Source organism: Accipiter gentilis, chromosome 9 (genome assembly GCF_929443795.1).
Source record: "Accipiter gentilis chromosome 9, bAccGen1.1, whole genome shotgun sequence".
In the NCBI taxonomy this organism is placed as follows: domain Eukaryota; kingdom Metazoa; phylum Chordata; class Aves; order Accipitriformes; family Accipitridae; genus Astur; species Astur gentilis.
In genome coordinates this window covers 6,507,194-6,523,909 of record NC_064888.1, presented here as the reverse complement: position 1 = coordinate 6,523,909, position 16,716 = coordinate 6,507,194, and the positions used below count along the sequence as shown (strand labels likewise).

Here is a 16,716-nt window from a genome sequence, read left to right as displayed (position 1 = left end):
TATTAGTTCAGATTCTGAACAGAACCTGAACAGTACTGATGAAAGGCTAATGAAAGTGTGAGGCTTCCAGTTTGACTATTCAAATTAGTCCTGCCGTTGCTTAACTGAGAATATCTGGAAACTGCAGTAGCTCCAAATAATGATCCTATTTATGTGCGAAAGCATGTGTTTGTAGCATAACTATTGGTGTACATGAATGAGTGTGAAATGCATAAACAAGATATGTGGCCTATTAGAAAACTCATAATATCATGTATAAGAATATAAACTGTTTAAGAAGAGATGTCTAATAAACTTTTAACTGCTGGTGCTGCTGGCTGGCTGGCTCCCACTGTGATGCTATTTGATCAACAATGTAACCAACGTTTTGTTCCTTATGGCATTGTTTTAGTACAGAAAATGTCCAAGATCGCTGTGAAAATAAGCTAAATTTGTGGCGGGAGAAGTCAAGCTCCATGGTTAGTTGGAAAGACAGATGCAAGTAGATCCGTCAACAGTAAGATGACAGCACTGCACTAACAAAACATTTTTAATATGCAAGAACCACCGCTTGAGTAAAGAAAGAGTAGCAGTGCAGCCACTGCTGCAAAATTAAGAAAAATATTCTTAGCTTCTGAAGAATAAAGCCATTATTGTTGTAACAAAGGACAGGCTTGCCCCTAAGCTGTCTTGAACATACCAGTCTGGCTACTAATGTAATCTGTGGGCAGCACAAAGGAAGGCCTCGACAACCTGCTCCACTCACATAAAAAAGCTTAAGTATAGCAAGGTTTGCCATAAAGAATGCTGAAATCTTGTGGTGGTAGGTATTGTGTTCAAAACAAAACAAAACAAAAAACGGAGAGTTACGTGGTACTCCCATTCTGTAATTTGCTAAAGCGTTCCTTATAAAAGAGAGCAAGAATGTGCTTGAGAGCACCTAGTAGCATGGGACATGGTGGCAAAACTGATTCCCAGACCAGCCAAAGTGTCAGGAACTAGAAAACAAAAAGGCATAGCCTTTTCTAAAATCAAGTTAGTTTAATTATACATGGTAATTTTTTTCACAGTAATATAGAAACCTTTTTTTAAAAAGCCAGACAAATTCACTAGATAGGAGGTTTTACAAATGAGCTGCATGCTGTTTAAAATAATTTCTTTTAATTTTGCACTGTTTTTTAGCATATGGAAATGCAAAGTCTACTCCCTTCTCTGTTAATGAATATGAATTCTTTGGTTTATGACATACTTTTGCCAGCAACGTCACTCTTGCATCTAAACCCTATCAGATGGTTTATCAGTAAATGTTTATTTAAAAACATGGATTGCTAAATCAGTTTCTCCAATTTCAGTACTTTACCCCGGGAATAATATGTGAGAGCTGAAAATTAACATATATAGATTTTTTTGTGGTAATGTATAACTGCACAGCTGTGATGCAAAAAAGCAAGCAAGGTATTAAAAGCATGGAAAATAGTACGGAAATACCATAATGCTACTATGCAAATGACTTTTATGCCTTCCGATAAATATACTGTTTATAAAAAAGGGAAAGATTATAATCAGGGAAGGAATCTCCTATGAAGGTAGCCTACCTGACCACATATAGGAAGAGAGCTGAAAGAAGTCACCAAGTTAAATTGTGGCTGGAGTTGGAAGCACCGTTAAGGTTAGCATCGCCTGGGTACATTTTAAGGCCTTGGTCAGGCTACAAGTAAGTACTCGGAATAAGGTAGGATGTGCCCCATGGTCACTGGGACAGCAAAGGCCACGCGGGCTGCTGTAGGGCTACTGCTTCAGAGCATGGCAGCTGAAAGACAAGAATTAGGGTTCAGGAATTCAGATTACATTTGTAGATTGCAATTTGCAGATTACATTTGTTAGCGAACCCACAAGGTGCTCCTGGGTTAGGGGTTAAGCTGGTGAAGTTTGGGGATGCCAGCTTTTGCTAATGGGAAATGCTGCTAGTGCAGGAATGCTTTTAGGATTTCATGTGCAAGGGGCTACAGGACTAGATTTACAGCTAATGGTGGCAACAGGCATGCCCCTGATCTAAAATTAAGAGATGGACAGCTCTGAAAGCAACATGATTAGAGACAGGTAGACCATTTTTCTGCTACTGGAATATTTTATAATTTCGCTTTGATAACCGTTTGAAAATCATCTTTTGTGGGAAAATGCTACACAAAGACTGGGAAGTTGCATTCGTATTCAAAAGAAGGGTAGTTGTGTTTGCTGGGAGAAACACACTTTTGTCTGTCCTCACACAAGGCTTCTGCTCCTTGGTGTCCAATGCTAAATTCTTTCTCTTCATATAGCAGAAGAGCAGGCAATTTTAACACACTGAGCTTCTGCTAATGTGTTCACAGTTTTCTATTTCACAATCAGCACAATTAAATCAACTCTAGCTGCTAGTGTGTTTTCTTTCTAAGGGAAAACTGTTTTGGTTGTTCCTTTGACATGAATATACTCTTGAGTTTTGCTGCTGGTTTCTTAAGATGAACAAACCCCAAAACTATTTTGATGCGTGACTTTTCTTAGCAAAGCACTCGCCCTGTTCTCTGCTGATGTTACCTGTGACTCAGCAGTACCTTGTAGGGGCCACTCTCAAAAGCAAACTCTGTCTTTGTTTACGTTACTCTGCCAATGAAACTTCCTTAGTTAAGAAACAATGTCTTTGGCTGAAAATAGTGGACCGCCAGGCTAGTGCTGTACATGCCCAGCAGCCTGGGCATTACACAGATAACAGAACAGAAAATACGTATCTTCAGGATGATTTGGTAAAAAGCCTAAAGTTAGTGCTATTCTGTAGCTGAAGGTGTTTCTAGGATGACTTTTTACCCATCTTTTATCACTTCATACACTCATACATGCAATGTCCTTCTACATGCCCTCCCTCTCTTTTCTCCTTTATTTCTGTTCAAAATAGGCTAAAGGATTAATCTAGGATGGAGCATCCCCAAATTAATGCTTGTTACAGTACCAGAGAGGAAAAAAACACTGCTCAAAACCCAAATTCTGCAAATGAAAGCCTTTGCTTTTTACTGGAGTCCTGACATTACTTTTGCAAATACCCAGGAGGCAGGCTGGCTCTGATTCCCTTTCAGCTAACCTCATTGCAAAGCTGCAAATTGTTCAGAATGCAGAAGCATGTTTGTTTGCTGTTTTGAACAATCGAGAACATATTATGCATTCCCTGCATTATTTATATTGGCTACTTATAAGTTGATTGTTATTTATTTATTTAAAGTTTCCATCTGTAGGTTCTGGCTACTTTTCAAAATCTCTCCCTTCAATCATGTTCTAATGGATATCTGTTCCCTCAGAACATCTGTCCTTTAGGGTCCTATTATATGTAAGCTAACAGTGACACAATTTTTCATTTTATTATATGTGTACAGTTTTCTGTTTGTTTTTAAAATCCCCAGAATCAATTCATAATATTACAGCTTCCTTTCACTGTAAAAAAAAAAAAAAAAAAAAAAGTTTCAAGTCCTCATGACGTTTTCAGTCCTGACAAAAACGTTAACACTGTATTTGCAATGACAGACCTCAGGATAGGGAAATACTTTCCACTGCTCTAAATCTGTTATAAAAACCAAGTCTCTGAAAATGTGTTAGTTCAGATGACTAGGGGTCTCATATTCATAACCTTCTTTTAATCTTTTTTATTCTTTCAATGCTTTTACTAGAGTTAGAGGTCTCCACGAGATTATTTATACAATTAAGATGCTTTAAAGTGGCAGAATGTACTTTGAGACTTCTAGCATCTATGCTGAATATGGCTCCAAATATTTTAGATCCTAACATACTTAACATTATTGTGTCACGAACATAAATTCAGCCTGCTGCATCCAAGTGTCACGATCCACCTAGATCGTTAAAAGGATTCTAGGATTCTAGGGACGTCCACAGAGCAACACGAAGGTATAAGCAGACTGTGGATAAGCAATAGTAATTTATCTCTAGTCTCCACTGCTAACCGTATCAGTAAAAATATGGCACCATGGGTTTCTACAAGTACAAGCCTGAAGATTTGGTGCCCAGCGCTGAATATCTTTACTATAGCTTTACTATTAGTATGCTGCATCTTTACTATTATTATGGTTTGCCATAGGAGATGACAGCAAGTGCAGGTATGTTCCAAGTAGGTCTTACATTCCACATTTTTAATTTCTATGTTTAAACAGTAGCTCTGAAGAGCCACGGTAATCTATACATAGCTGATGAATTATGCACGGAACTCTATGCATAATTCTTTCTGTTGTCCTTGTTAAGGTAGCACCAGATTTACTGCTGGCATTACAGTTCAGCTTCTGCGTTGCCATCTCACGTGTGCCTGTGCACTCCAAAGCCAGTTGTGTGCTTCCTGAGTTGGCAGGAGTGGAAGCGCAGATGCAAGAGGTTTATCCTCTGAGGGAAGACAGCTCTTTAACTACTTTCAGAAAAATGCTAAGCGCATAGGTTTTGAATCCAGGTATTGAATTCAGTGTGTGCACCAGAACGCAGGCTTGGAAAGGACAACCTGGGTCACCGATCCCCACTAACGGCAAGCAATCATATAATGAATGTGAAGAGCAAAGTATCCTGCAGGATATCATAGTCTGCCCTCTCCACTTACTGCATGCCATAAAGTAATGTTCTCCTAAAACACACACGTTTATCAAATTATGATCTTTAGGAGATGAGCTGAAAAGTCTCAAAAATCATAGTATATGACAGGAAAAGTGGAGGCGGTAAGGGGAGGGTACAACTGGCGTAGCACTCTGAGGTGGCGGAATATGTTACATGAAAGCACCCCTAAGACCCTACAAGACCAGTCCAACTGTGTTGGAGGAAGGGAAACATCCTAGAAATCAAGTAAACATCAAGCGAAAAGGTCCTCCTGGACTCCTGAGGTGACTTGTGAAGTCCCAAGGCAGAGGAATAATCAAATACAGTATTGCTTTACAATGGTAAATACAACTGACAGATAGTTCAAGTCTGTTTCCTTCAAAGCTTGGGGACACCCACAAATAGGGCACCCAGCTCCTGCTATTGCAAGCTGTTACCGAGAACTGCAGGTGTGCTTCCACTCCGCAATCTCATCCCTCCCATAAATTTCATCTTGAAAAAACCCAGTGGTTTTGTGTCCCAGCTGTGTTTGGAAAGCCCTTCTAGAATTTCACTCATCTCTCTGGTTAACATATCTTTTTCTAATTTCCAGTCTAAACATACTCAAGACACACTTAAGTCCACTTGATTTTCTATCCATATTATTATGTTCTATTGCCTCACTCATATTTGAACCCTCAATGTACTTTTAAAAAGTAAACATCTCTTTATTTTGCGACAAAAGCAAGCAAATCCACATCAGTCCCGTAACAAGGAGGTAAGGAGGTACACCATGTAATTGCTCAACCTTCTCTACAACTCTCCAAGTTTAAATAGATCTTCTGATGACAAGTAAACAAAACACATACGATAGTTGAAATGAGCCTTGCACAACTAGGCAAACACTTCCCTGTTCCTACTTGCTAGGCACAGCCTGAAATCCCTTTCAGCAGTTTGGGTTTTTTTAGTAGCTCCATCAATAGTGGCTCTTTGGTCCTCTCATTTTAAGCTCCATAACAACTTATGAACAGCCCTTTACAGGAGGGTCCTTCAAGCCCAGCAGTCTCTCCCTGACAGCAGCAGCCGCTAAAAAAGAGCAGAGCTATCCATCCCACGTCCCAAAACTCCAACCTGACCCCCAAACACTTGCAGTTCACTCACTTCCTGAACAAAAAGTCTTTATATTTTTCAGGCCCTGTTATGCTTTCCTTCTGTAACTCTGTCCTGTTGCTGTCTGCACCTATGCGAAAGGCTAGCACTCATCTCCCACCATAATGGGGACCCTGCAATAACCACCACCCACTAAGGAGACCCCTCCCTTGTATGTGCTATGCACTCACCACCCTCTAATTTCACTCCCTGCCTCTGACCTTGGAAATGAGAATGATTGGCGGGTCCCTGCTCACTCTCAGCAGCCCCTGGGGAGCTGTTCAGACCTCCGTCTCTTTCCCATGCCAAGGAATGCTATGCCATTTAATTGTTCCTTGGAAGAATCTGTGTCATGCTTTCCATCCTTCAAACTTCCCTAGCCCCTGCTATACCTTTGTGAGATGGAGGAACAGAACTGACCACTACTCAAGATGCAAGAGAAACATAGGCTTACACAGTAGCAATGTGACATTTTCAGGATATTTTTGGTATCTTTCCTGTTACACTACTCGCTTTTATAACCCCTACTGACACTAAACATTTTCAAAACTAAACTTAACATTCTCAGAGAAGCATTTTTTCTATTTCACAGCTCTGGCTATGCCCAACATTTTGGTCAGTGAGTGGCAACGGTCAGCTCAGCCTTCATCACCTCGTGTGTGGGATTCTTGGCTTCTTCCCTTTGTATCCACCTCCAGTGAATTTCACCTGCCACTGCCTCCTTTGTTTTGCACAATCCTTCTGCAGTTTTTCACAGTCAGCACTCATCTTCAGTGCTCTGAATAAAAGCATCATCAGCACACTGTCATCTCTTTCAGTTCATTTATCAGTTGAGTATCACAGGTTTAAGCACAGATTCTTTTGAGACCCTACTGCTGTCATCCTCTCACTTACAAAACTCATCAGTTAGTCCTACCTTCTGTTTCCTATCTTTTGACCAATTTTCTGTTGATCTGTAGAGCATTCCTTTTATCTGATGGAAGTGCAGATTCTTATGTGTACAGTAACAAAGTACCGCTTTCTCATCCTTTTGGCTTTAATCACTAATCCTCAGAGGGCTAGCCATAGACTACAGCATACCCGTATTTCACTGGGGAGAGCCCATATTTGGGTTCATTTGCTCCTTCTTACCACCGTGATGTCATTTTGGCATGACTCTGGGGCTGCTACTCTGGAGGTGGGATTGTGCTAAAACGCCCCCTCTTTTTCCTCTTTCTCAGTAGTTTCAGGGTTCCTCAACTAGACAGAGGATTGTTGAGAGATGACCCTGAAGGTAGCACGTCAGTGAACCTTTCAGTGTTCCTGAATTCCTCCAAGAAGCTGACCTTGAGGACACTGAGCTCTCCTCCTAGTCAGCACACAGCTGCCAGTGCTGTGTAAGGCAGATGCTCAATATATTTTGACACACACTGAAGTAAGCTGGACCCCCACATCATGGGCTGGCTCTGACTGTAATTCTTCCGTGAGATGGGATGAGAACTAATTGCATTAGTTTGCCTTTGTACCGGGTTGGTCTGACCCCTAGTAAGCATCTTGCTGCACCACTCCCTCCCGTAGCCAAAACTGTAGTTTTATCCACCAGCTGCTCCTGGGCCTCCCCTTGCTTCATTATGGTTATTGCTCTGCCTCCAGCTTTGCATCTGTGGCCGAGCTTCTGCTACAGCTAAACCTATCCTAGATGAGGTTTCTTACCTCAGAGTAACATGACTGCTCACTTAGTGCCTGAGATCTGCACTGGCTTGTTTCCAGGTTTTTGGTTTGTTTGGGGATTTTTGGAGTGGAGGAGGCAGATGGGCTGGTTATATGAAGATCAGGTCCTCAGCTGCTACAGTAACCTACGTCTTGGTAGTCTGGCAACTTCCTACTCCTAATGCAAGGTTAGGGTTCACACCTGCAGCCACTTCAAATGTTATAGAATAAGGTTTGGAACTTGGTATTTGAAATCTAAGATTTTATCTTATCAGAATTTATAGAGTTTGAACACCTAGGCTCTAAACTATTTAGAGTAAATTGCAACTCTGGTAAGCAGGTGCTCATGAAAATTATGTAGATTATGAAAGCTTCAGCTATGTGCTACAACCAAACACATTTTTTTTAAAAAAGTTGAATTTCCATATGCTGAAACTTGTTTATAGCAACCCCCCCCCCCCCCCCCCATTAGGCCCTAACAGAATGGCAGCGTGCTTATTATTATTAAATGTTAGCCTATCTTTGTTATACTAATCCACAAAGTCAACAAAATTCTTCCGTATAATACTTCTGTCCTTCACAGCATTACAGGAGTTTAAAAACTGTATCAAAGACCTTGTGCCAAGGTTACTAAAGGAAGTTACAGAAGACTGGTCACAAGACCTGCCCCTTATGAATACTTCTAATAACTCCCCTGCAACCTGGTAACTCACCTCTCAGTACATCCTGTCACAGTCCCCTCTTTTTCCAGCTCCTTATCTGCCTAAGACAGCTTCTTATAATTCCTGTATTAATCTGCACCATCTCCACTTTAAATAATAATTTCCTTTGGGAACTGTACTGAATGAATGCTTCCTATAGATCGAGATAGCTTAAGCCCACTGCATTACTGTAGTCCAAGATATTCACTATCTCAGCAAAAAGAAACATTACGTTAGTCGGACAAAATCACCTTCTGATCAGAATTTTGCATTTTATCCCACTTTTCACTTACGATGATGTTCTTGATTACTCTTTGTTCAAAACCTGCCCTAAGACATTGCACCGTGTTGAAATAACTCGATTTGCACGTACTTTTCACGATTTCTTTTGTGTTCTTTTTGGATATACATTAGTATTCACCAGTCAGAGTGCATTATCCCCCATACTGAAATAAACGTTAAGAGTTTTTGCTAGTAGACTTCTGGTGACCAGAGGTAAAAACAGAAAAGTAATATATGCAGTTGCTACAAAACTAACAAAACCGAGAGCTTACCTATCCTTTACTCATCCTCAAATAAATCACACAGACTCAACAACAAAAACTCCCAACAGAAAGGAGACCGGTCGTTTAGTATTCCAGGATGATTTTACACCTTATGACTTCAATAGCAATATTAAACGAATAGTGGAGCATTTAGAAGTGGAATGGCAGTACTGCCATAATAATTGCTTTGGCAAGAACTAGTTCATGTCATTTTAGAACAACTGTTTAATACTGTTCATTAAGCTTTTAATCTGATAGCACTGTGCTACTTTGTTCATACTTTATCTGTATTTTTCATAGGAAAGAAAATATTTTTTTCATTGACATTTACATCACCATCTGAGAGTTCAGTGCAACTTGTGAGGGAAAAGGAACCTGACATATCTCCACCTTCTGTTTGTTTGAAGTCCCATCTAGAAATTTACAAGTGAAAACATGACTTGAAGAGAGGTAACTCTGGTCATTGTATGTGTATTTTCAACAAAACCAACCATTTTTTCCCTGTGGTACAGCAGAGCTGCTGAGCCAATTTCCATCTTGCGATTCAAATCGACGATTAAATTCTTAGTGCCGTGGAGCATGCAGCAGCCATCATTCCAAAAGCGTCCCCTATGGAAAGATTTTCTATCCCTTCCCCACAACATTTTCTGAGTTAATATTTCAAAGGCAAGACCTTCAGTCACAAGTGTATCATGTAAGCATTATTCCCAGCAGGTAAGTCTAGACAGACATCTTAAAACATTGTTACTAATTTTAAGAACAGAAAACTAAAAGATAAGGAATATAAGGAAATAATTATGTAGCTTTCAGGAAGTGCAGTGGACAAAGTGGTAAATGAAAAAACCCACCCATCCAGAGGTGAACTCAGCCTCAAGGAATGCAGGTTATTAAGTGGATTATTGGAGAGTACTTTGGAAATCACTTTCACCAAAAGCATGCCTATATTAAAAGGGAATTATGGTACCTTAATTGCACTTCTCAGCCATAGTTGTTGACTTATACGTTGATGACCTGGAAAGCAGAAAATAGAAGATTAATAATATCGTTCATATTTTAATTACTGATTAAGAGGAGCAACTAATATCAAATATTTATCCTTTATTAAAATAGTTCTAGCCTTCCAAACAAATAGAGAAGAGCAGAATACATAGCTTTTGATATCTGCTATTTTATTCCTGACAAAGGCAGCTTCGAATCAGAAAAATAACAAGAAAACAATGCCTGAGGTTTTCATTAAAGTGGTTTACATATTTTCATGAAGGCTGTCAACTCAGAAGCCAAGGAAAAATTCATAAAAAACTTGTATTCTTATAAAATATCTACCCTAAAACATATCTATCAGGCACTTATCTGTAATTTGTTTAGACTCAAATATATTCTCTGCCCTTCCGCAACCTAAAATATTTAACACTAAAATCTCTGACTGGTGCTTTACAGCCCTTCGCTGTGTGCATGTGAGTTCTCCCTGGGATGGAGAACACAACTGGTGGGCGTAGGAGTATTTTGGGGGCCATCTCTCCAGTGTTTACCCAGGTGAGGCAGTGCCATGGGGCAACTCAGAATGCCCATAAAAGTTGAGGGATTCAAGAAGCATTTGGGCCTCCAGGCACAGACTGTCAGGGTTGGAGGTTTCACCTTTCTTACAGCTCCAAGAGGAAACGTGCAAGGACCTCGACCCAGGAGTGCCTTCTGGTGGGCACAGGGCAGAGACCCTAGGGCTCCTAATGGCGTGAGACCTGGGACAGCAAGGGGCAGGGGCATTAGGAACCCAGCTGGGGAAACTGGGTGGTCAGTGGCTATGCTCCCATTTTCCCCCTGCGTAGGTACCCCTCTTGCCTCATCCTGGTAACATCTTGCACCAAACTTTTGGAAGTGCATAAGCTTACCAGCTATCAGCATAGTAGTACCTACATCAAGGAACAGAATTGTTTGGATAGTTTACCGAGACATTGAGAATGTGTGACTGCAAGTTAGCCATGCTCAATAGAATTAAATCTAAACCAAGACTGCAGCTCTGAATGTTTCCAGACTTCAAGGTTATACACAGCCTGAAAATGTAATCTGAAGTTAAAAAGTTGTATATGGTCTCATTTTCAGACTAGGCATGCAGAATACACCTAAACCAAACCCATTTCAAGCAGTTCCAGAATAAGAAGGCTTGCAATGAGCAAGGCACAACTGCTTGCTGCAGCTTGGGCCAAGCTCTGCTCCATGCAGCAAAAATCTCAGGGATGAAACTGAGTTTGAAACTGCATTTGAACAGGATCTTTTATTTTGGGAAGGAGATTGTAAGTTGTTATTAGTTGGCTTTAAAAACGAATTGTACAGTTCCTGGGCTCATTTCACCTCTCTTTTTTTGGCAAAATCCAGGTCTTTACTAAAGAGCATCTGTCAGCATTATCTTTGGACAATTTCACATGAAGCAAAGACATTTTGCAGGTTGCTGCTTTCTCTTTTACTTTAGTATTCATAAGTTATCTACATAATAGGACCCAATTGTCCGGAATATGCAGAGCGCTATGACTCGACCAATAAAAGAACAAAACTTACTCTCAGGGCTGTTAATTGACAGCACAGAAGCTATTTGTTATATTGGACCTAGCCAGCTTGCTGTGCTCTTAAAGCAGAAAGCAGGTATATTTAGGTACACGTGGTTTGCTTTGTGATAACTGAAACTGTTGTTTTGTTCTGAGATGGAATAATACATGGTAAGTTGGGTAGTCAGATTTATAAAATAACTCATGGCTTTCAAGGCTGATGGAAATTTGTGGATATAATGGATGTTGTGCTAACTTCAAACAAAATATCACATAAGGGGAAACAACATGGTATTTTATTAGCCTTCAAAGTAACTGCTTAAGTAAAAATTGGTACGGTTCATTAACGAGACATCATATGTGTGTGGGAGTATTTAACTTTTCCCCAGAGCAGGTCTGCTTGACAAAATCATCCCTCTCTACTATATATACACACACATACATATATATACACACATATAAAAAGAAAAAAAAAGTACAAGACAAAAATAAGGAATAAACAACATGCAGTTCATTACAACAAACATTTGTTCGTATTTCTGAAGACATTGAACAATTCTACCATATTTTTCAAGAAAAAAAAATTGTTTCCAGCATACAAACATATTACTGAAACTTACTTCTGAAAGAACTCCTATTCTTTCCTTCAGAGTTGGTATAAAATTGAGGATGGGAGGATAGCTGCTCATTGAGCATGTGCACTGGTCTGTATGAAATACAGGCACATTTTGTCAACACCATGGTTACCACCGATTCGACATTCCACCAAAATATATATTTCAGCCACAAAAATCCACAGCATTAAAAGGCTGCAATTAGTTTGTCCAGAGAACACCCAGTCATCCATGCATGTAGTAGTGGGAGAGGAACAAAATGAATTGCATTGCCATGGGAACCGAGTTTACTACTTGCTTTACTGAGAGATTAATGCCTATTGTCAGTAGATTTTATGATAAATGATCGTCATTTTGCATTTTCGTAATGAAGATGCATCATGCTGTGTGTTGTTCACATACAGTAGAACACTTTTCCTCTAATCATTGAGGGCTTTTAGTTCTGTATATTATTTTACAAAAAAAAAGAGGCTGTTTAGATTGTGATTGTTTCGGATTTTAACGTTAAAAAAGACACACACGACAGCTCTGAGTTTTCTGTGGCACTAGAAGATAACACCACAGCTATGGACTGTGGCTGTTACATCAGCCTGTGATTTGGTGCAAGAGGAGCAGATCAAGCAGGTAGTGCTGTAGCCATTTCACCTACACAATCTCTAATTTGGGGTTTTACTCTGGATTTTACGTCCCCACTGTACATGTGGTTCAAAGCTATTTGAAGGATCAGCCACTCATTTGGACTCTCACACCCCTATTATGGGAAGCAGAGCACTTTGCGCCCCCTGGAATGGGGCTTCTGGTTTAGTTTCCTCTAAAAGGAACCTCATTCACACGCACCAAAACACTCTGAATTGACCCAAAATGCAACAACCAGGAATGATGGAAGGATTCACTTCAGAACCATGCTACTGCTCCAAACTATTAACTGTCTCTCTTCCCAAGAGGAAGTATTGGGATATATTGAGAGAAACATGCTAACATGGTAGGGGTAAGGCAAGAATGTGCTTTTATAGAATTGAGTCTCTCTTCTAGCCCTTGTCTGCAAGCATCACGTAATAACAAAATTCATCCTGAACAGCAAGAACTGGGGGGATCCTTCAGTTAGCAGTGATGACATGGTTATCTAGTAAACAACCATTAAGCCCCCATATCTACTGAAAACAGGACATTTGGCCTTTTATTTCTTTGCTGTCCTTTCAGCAATGGAAGACTTGGTGAAAGGTGTTCTGAAATTCTGCTGCCATGTTTCCTTGTAACTTGCAGGTGTATACATTTCTTTTAAATTAGAGAAGAAGCATAAATGGCATGTTGGTATAATAATTTCAAAATATTGTGCTGACTAAATACATTTTCAAGGCTGTAATTCAAGACTAGCTTAATTTCTACAATTGATGACTGCCTGAAAAACAACTCCTGTCATTAAATCTGGAACAATTTTTGGTATATTTCTAAGACCCTTGTTTTTGAGGGCAGCCTTCTTCTTTCTTAAAAATACAATAAAGTATTTCACCTAAAGGAGAGGAAAAGGCCAAGTTTGGGAAGAAGAAAGGTGAAAAGGTCTCTGTTCCCAAGAACAACCACAAGCAATGTGAAAACCCTGGACAGACTCAGTCTGTAGTTCTGCCCAGATGCTTATAATTTTTCATTTTCTGAAGACTGAAGGAATTGCTGGGAAAGTACAAATGCTAGAATTCAAGTATATAAAGGATTCATTTTTCAGTTTTCCTGAAATGGGTTCCTGACCTTTTGCAATAGATATCTGATGACTTCCCTGGTATGCTGACATTACAAGTTTGCAATGGCCAAGACCTGGGGCTTTGATCCAGTGAAGTTGGTTATCTTTTAGCTAGTGTTGAAAGACTCGCTGCCTCTTTGTGCATCTGCGCTCGCTCAGTTTTAATTGCCAGATCTGGCAACTGCTTCTGTATGTCCTGTTGAAGACTAGTAGTATGTTTCCAAACTTCGATATTACAGCCAAATGCTGACAGTGGTAGCCAGTGGTTAAAAATAAACTGCAAGGAGGTTTGGGGATGGGAATCAGCTACCAAAGCAAAAGCAGCAGCAACAGGGATAAAGTCAAGGCACGCCAAACTGAAGTGAAGCAGAACTGGCCTTAAAATTCACAAAATCAAAAATACTTTGCCATAAGAAGGTCAGACTCTTAAACAAGGAGTCATGTGGGCAGATCAGGAAACCAAGATCAGGCACCTGGACTGGGAAAGAAGGTAGCAGAGCATGACCAAGCCTAGAGAGCAGAAACAGACACAAGAACCAGAGGCTAGAATAGAAAGAAGGATCCTAGAGGTGAGATTGCTAACTCTGGAGCCCAGTGCCCAGGAAAGGCTGCCCAACAGTGTGGTGATTGGACTGACATTAGAAATGGTGAGGTTTGAACCTTTCCTGTTGGATGACCTCAGCCCTCCCCACCTGTCCCCCAAGCAGGAAAGTACTTCTTGTCATTAAGACCATTCCTTGTCCCTTCCCACTACTTAGGGTAAAGTATTCATGGTGTTGCTGAGCGGCATCTAGCTGGGCTGTACTAGGCTCCATTACCACATAACAGAAAAATCAGTACAAAACTCTGTCATATTGCTAAGCCTAGGAAATACTACTCGTGTCCAAAACACTACAGACTATCTGGGTTAGTTTTCTATTTGGTGTGATGATGGGTTCAGCAGCTGCCTACTGCCTACATACTGTCAGCATCTGGTTGGTGTTTCTGACTGGGGATTAGTGTTCAGGTTAGGGCCAGGGGGGTTCAACTTACCTTTTAAGTTCAGGGTTACAGATTGGAGTGAGGCAGGGTACGAGGGTGAGGGTGTCTGCCTGAGGTTTCTGGTTAGCAGGGAGGTTATGGGCTAGATTTCTTAGTTGGGGGGGTTGGATTAGGGTGAGATGTTAGGCTAGGCTTAGGGGTAGCATTTCAAGGCTAGGGATCAGGACTACTGTTTGGGGCAAGTGTTGGGGTTCAGCTCTGAAGCGGGGGTTTGGGGTTCGGCATTAAAATAGAGACTTGAGGTAAGAGCTAGGGGAAAGCTTTAAAGTAAAGGTTAGGTCAGCTGCTGGGACAGGCTCATGCCAGCACCCACACACCCACCTCTGCCCTGCCTCTTCTCCACCCTCCCAAAGCTCAGCTCCTCACCAGCCAGGTTTCTCCAACACAAGTGACCTCGCAGCCCACGCCTACTATGCCACATTTACCTACACCTCACCTGACCTGCAGGTCCCCCTCCTTGCCTCTAAGCACCCCCTCCTGTCATGGCCTTTCCCTCCAGGACCTCCGAGCCCTGCCGTTCTGCCTGCCTGCTGGGCCAGGGTCAGCAAGGGGTGGGAGTAGGGGCTGAGGGCCTAGGGGTTCCGCTCAGCACGTTGGGTTGGGGTATCTGGTGAGGGTGTCCGCCCTGGGGTCAGTGCTACGGGTAGGGCTAGGGGTGTTACTGAGGGGTGAGGGTTAGGGAATAGACCAACCCTCAGGGTGAGAATTTGGCTTTCTCTCTAGGGCTGCTGGTTAGTGTTTAAGGTATGGGCAACCTTTTTTGTTTAGGGGTTCAGTTTAGCAGAAGAGTCAGGGTAAGAAGTTATGGTTTTGGGCTCCAGCTCCGAAGTATGCATTTGGGGTTAGGAACTGGGAGTATGGGAATGAGGTAAGAGCTAGGGGCAAGGGTTAGGTTTAAAGTTCAGGCTTCAGGTTAGTGGTTAGATATTGGCTAAGGGCCTGTCTGAAGAGCTCTCGCAAGCACTCTCCCAGCCACGCCGCCCTTACCTGAACCCACCTTACCTCCACAGAAGCTGCCACCTCTGTTGGCCCGGCTCTGGGACAGCCTTCACGTCCTCCCACGCTGCCAACAGTGCGTGGCCTGATCACCAGTACCCACACTCTGGCCTCCCCAAGCTCTGCTCCTCTGTACTGTCCCTGATGGGCACCAGCACCTCACAAAGGCACCTGCTGCTCACCAGTCAGCTTCCTCCAACACAAGTGACATCACAGCACACACCTACCACGTCACTTCTGCCTGCAGGAGGTGACTCTAAGGCCCCACTGCCTCTCGCCAGCTCTCAGTCAGGGCTCCCTGCCCTCCTCTGCTGCGAGAACAAGCTCCAGGCAGCTGCTTTCAACAGCACCTTCTTAGTCCACGTGGATACTTATGACCTGACATTTTAATTAGAATAAGACCAGAGATGCATGCAAGGTATTGTTAGTTGGGAACTTACAAAAAGAACGTTTTCATTCATTTCTTCCATCCTGCCCTATTTATTTCTACATAAAATTTACTTTTTTCTCTCCAGCATGTTCTCTGAACCACTACTTTCACTTGGCCTCTCCTCTTTTCCAATAAAATAAGTGACTCATATAAGTACTGAAAAAAATTATGTCAAGAATCAGCATGAAAGGCAATATTATCAAAGCTAAGGAATGCAAATTCACACTTTTCATGAAGCAAGAATCCTAAATCTCTCAGGCATCTTTGAAAATTACCACCTTTATTTTAATTAAGCAAATGTTACCTATAAAGGTCCTTACAGTATGAACATTTCTGTATACGACACCCTCGCAAACTCTACCTCTACGCTTCTCTCAATGTCTGAATCCTGAATTTTTATGCAGCTAAGATATAGTCTGTAACTCAAGAAATTAAAGAATACTGAACAGCTCTTTAAATATTCACATAATTTGCCTTCTGCAGAGATTAATCACTGCTTTTTTTTGGCTGCTTACAAGGAAAACTCATGAACCAAAATCACTAAGTAGCGTTAGGGTGGGGGTAGCAGAATTGCTTTGCATGCAAAGATTTTTTTTTCCTGTCTTGTAGAAAAAACGGGGTTTGATTTTGCCTGAAAAGTACATTAAGTAAAAGTTTTCATCAGAAAAAGAAATACAAATGCAACTAGATCCTCTACAATGAATAAA

General features: G+C 41.3%; 1 protein-coding gene across 8 annotated transcripts in view; it reads right to left on the bottom strand.

Moving 5' to 3' along the window:
* PCDH15 (protocadherin related 15) overlaps nt 1-16,716 on the bottom strand; it is an 858,619-nt gene that overhangs the window by 513,665 nt on the left and 328,238 nt on the right. For all 8 annotated transcript variants that reach the window (XM_049810552.1, XM_049810540.1, XM_049810547.1 and 5 more), the window contains one exon: nt 9,621-9,667. The gene's annotated coding sequence lies outside the window, so the exon portion shown is untranslated. The remainder of the gene's footprint in view (nt 1-9,620; nt 9,668-16,716) is intronic.